At 47.8% G+C, this 4142-nt stretch overlaps 1 pseudogene; it reads left to right on the forward strand.

The window, feature by feature from the left end:
* The first annotated feature begins 664 nt into the window (after window positions 1-664).
* On the forward strand, window positions 665-3581 carry LOC119318913 (annotated as a pseudogene).
* The last annotated feature ends 561 nt before the right edge of the window (window positions 3582-4142 follow it).

Below are 4142 nucleotides of genomic sequence, written 5' to 3' on the forward strand. Positions count from 1 at the left end.
AGAGTATGTGTTGAACAAGGTGGAGAGACGCATATCGGCCGTGGAGACCAACTTTGACTAGAGAATCGACTCCCTCACCAAGGAACTTCGTCGAGATAGGCTTGTTGCACGGGGTCGACATCGACAACTCCCCGAACAACAGGGCCAACGCCACCTTGAGGAGGGGCATGGAGAGCACATCCATGTCTACTCGGGCAATGCTCATAGCTACTACACTGCACCACATCGGCGTGCTCACCATGACCAACAAGGTGCTACTTGGGCGCCATCGTCTCCAGCATGAGATGGGCTTGCTGCACGGGATCGACATCGACAACGCCTATAATAATAATAATACTAATAATAATACTAATAATAATTATAATAATTATTATTATTAACTGCAGCCGTAATAATAATAATAATTCTGCTCGTTATTATTTTGCGTGGGGATTCAATAGCGCACGTGGCACGCGCACACACTATACTTGCATCTTCCATTCCATGACCAGAGGCCGGCCGACCATGTACGCCGTCGACGAGCGGGAGACACACAGGGCCTCTCCTTTTTACCGGGCCGTGGTGCACGCCGTTGACGGGAGGGCAGACGGCCAGACGGCGACCGGCAGTTGCGCCCGGAAATCACGTTGCCACGGCTACTTTCTCCCCAAACCCCCAACCACCTTCCCCCTTTCATCCCATCTCCGTTTCACGGTGCCATCCGTCGTACACTACCACCACAGACAAGCGCACATTCCCGTCCAGCCACTGCTTGATCAAGGACTGCTGCTCGGTACGAGCAAGATGGTGCTGGCGGAGAGCATTGGCAAGTACAGGGTCGGCCGGACCATCGGCGAGGGCGCCTTCGCCAAGGTCCGGCTCGCCGTCGACGCCGAGACCGGCGGCTGCGTCGCCGTCAAGGTCATCGACAGGAGCACGGTGCTCAGGAACAACCTCATGTACCAGGTACCTATATGTCCTGTCTGGCTGTTATTTCTGTGAACAATACTCCGCCGTCCATGGAGCGGAGCATTCCGTGACGGCCTCTTTGCTTGGCCTTCGAAGGTGAAGAGAGAGATCAGCGCGATGAGGCTTCTCAACCACCCCAACATAGTCAAGATACACGAGGTAGTTGCTCAAACTCCTTTCACCATTCCATCCTTCTGGTTGCCCAAGCATCTAGCATCAGGACTTTGGCAGAATCGAACCCTCTTTCGCGCCTCACCGCGGTTACATTTGCGCAGGTGATCGCGACGAAGACGAAGATATGTCTGGTGATGGAGTATGTCCCGGGAGGGCAGCTCTCCGACAAGCTAGTAAGACAGACATCTTCATCAAGCAACAGTTCTTGGTTATTGTCCAGGTGGTTTTTTCTTATGGTTCCTGAATTTTCTGTTTAAGAGTTACCTCAAGAGACTGGACGAGAGGGAAGCGAAGAAGTACTTCTACCAGCTGATTGATGCTGTGGACTATTGCCACCGGAGAGGCGTCTTTCACAGGGATCTCAAGGTCAATATATTCTCATTCTCTCCTAGCTAATTGCATGTTTGCATATAACTCTTTTCATCCCCGATGATGCAAACTGATTTGCATTCTTCCTCGATCATCGTTCATTTATGGTTGCCACATCACTGAGTTATTCTGCTTTTGAGAGTGTCAACAGCCTGAAAACTTGTTGCTAGATAATCAGGGCAATCTCAAGGTATCTGATTTTGGCCTCAGCGTGCTACGGAAGGTAGTAAGAACTTGCAAAGGCTGTGAGCTCATCTCATTTCAGTTTTCAATGATTCAGATTGATCAACTCCAAAACTTTGCATCTGACTTTCTTCCAGCCAGGGCAGTTGCTATCCACATCTTGCGGCTCTCCGTGCTACGTCGCTCCTGAGGTACTTGAAAGATCATAGCGCTCCAGCAAAAATAAGAGCTTGGCATGGCCTAACTACACAAAGTTTCAGTATTTTGCATTGCCAACTTCTAAATTTTGATGCTCGGATAGGTGATTCAGCACAAGACTTACGATGGGGCGGCCGCGGACATCTGGTCATGCGGTGTGATCCTGTTTGAACTCCTTGCTGGTTATCTGCCATTCCAGGACTGCAGCTTGATACACTTGTACAGAAGGGTAAGCATAAACATCCTAGTGTCTGATGATGCCTTTTGCTTCGTTACACCTTGCTGATGCGAGGTTTCAACTGACAACTATCGTCGCAAAGATATCTCGGGCACAGTATGCATTACCGCAATGGATCACGCTGCCTCAGAAGAAGATCATATTGAGGATACTGGATCCGTCTCCTATAACGGTAATCCGATTAGAAACATTAGACCAACTCATGTTAACAATTACTAGCATGGTCATCTGACAATTGTGATGTAGAGAGCGAAGATAAATGATATCTTCGATGACGAGTGGTTCCAAGAGGGCTACAATCCATCAGTAAGGAGAACTGGGAGTGATGATGGTGATGATTGTGTTGATCTTGATGAGGCACAGATAGTGATGGCAGTCACAGCACAGAGGTAAGAGTACTAAACACAGCTCTGGAACACATACCCACATATTAATTTCCTTCACTCTGCACCAGTCATTTCCTACCTTCAGTTGCCAGGACTTGCCTTTTGTCTAGGTAAGAGAAGCCGGGGGAGCGAATCCAGAGCCTGAGCAGTTCATCAACGCGTTCCGGTTGATAGCGACCTGCAGAGATCTCGACTTGTCAGGACTCTTCCAGGAGCAGGTCACTGACCATATCCTGTCAACATTGTTCCATATGTATTTGACCTACATCAACAAATGGGTCTAGCTTGTGCCTAAATTTTTCCGGTGGCTGACTTGGCTGATGATGCATGATCACCATTGACCAGAAAACAAAGCTCGGCTCGCCGCATTCGGTGCAGGAAACACTGGGGATAATCACAGCTGCAGCCAGGGATGTGAGCTTGTCAGCGAGGAGAATGGGCAGCTCCATGGTAATTAGCCAGAGCTTGGCAATATTTGAATTCAGCATCTTGAATGATCTTGAGAAATCACAGGTCAAGTTTTGATCCTGGGATTTCAATTGTGGCACAGGTAAAGCTTCAGGACATCAGATTGCTATCACGAAGCATGCTTGATCTTACGCTCTCGGCTGAGGTGAAGTGTTGTGCCATATATTCTCATATACCACTGGAGATAGCAATACCAAACAATTTGCAATTTGATGAATGCCACTGGATGCGCCACTGACATGTGGGATCTGGAATGTTAGCCTCACTACAAGTGGCCTTTTTTCAAAAAATGACAGTCGCGGTGTCATCTATCTAATTTTGCTTATCTGAAAAGTGCAGGTGATCCAGGTAACACCAGCACACTGCGTCGTCGAAGTGTCCAAGTCCAGCGGTGATCTGAGAGCATACAAAGAGGTATGTCAACATGTCAATATGAATACTGTTTGTTCCATTCCATTCTGATCTTATCTCGAGGAAACATGATGCACAGTTTACTGATGATCAATGCAATTCTATTGCATTGGGTGATTATAAAGATGCTCCACAGGGGTCTCCGATGGTGTTTGTTGAGTTGGCATAGATCGAGATTAGGATTTGTCACTCCGTGTATCGGAGAGGTATCTCTGGGCCCTCTCGATAATGCACGTCACTATAAGCCTTGCAAGCAATGTGACTAATGAGTTAGTTGCAGGATGATGCATTATGGAACGAGTAAAGAGACATGCCGGTAACGAGATTGAACTAGGTATGATGATACCGACGATCGAATCTCGGGCAAGTAACATACCGATGACAAAGGGAACAACGTATGTTGTTATGCGGTTTGACCGATAAAGATCTTCGTAGAATATGTAGGAGCCAATATGAGCATCTAGGTTCCACTATTGGTTATTGATCGGAGATGTGTCTCGGTCATGTCTACATAGTTCTCGAACCCGTAGGGTCCACATGCTTAACGTTCGATGATGATTTGTATTATGAGTTATGTGATTTGATGACCGAAATTGTTCGGAGTCCTGGATGAGATCACGGACAGGACGAGGAGTCTCGAAATGGTCGAGAGGTAAAGTTTGATATATTGGAAGGTTGCATTCAGACATCGGAATGGTTCCGAGTGAAGAGGGGAAATCACGGGCCTTATGGGCCATGGGAGAGAAGAGGGGATAGCCGGCAAGGGG

This window comes from Triticum dicoccoides, chromosome 6A (assembly GCF_002162155.2).
Source record: "Triticum dicoccoides isolate Atlit2015 ecotype Zavitan chromosome 6A, WEW_v2.0, whole genome shotgun sequence".
Taxonomy (NCBI): domain Eukaryota; kingdom Viridiplantae; phylum Streptophyta; class Magnoliopsida; order Poales; family Poaceae; genus Triticum; species Triticum dicoccoides.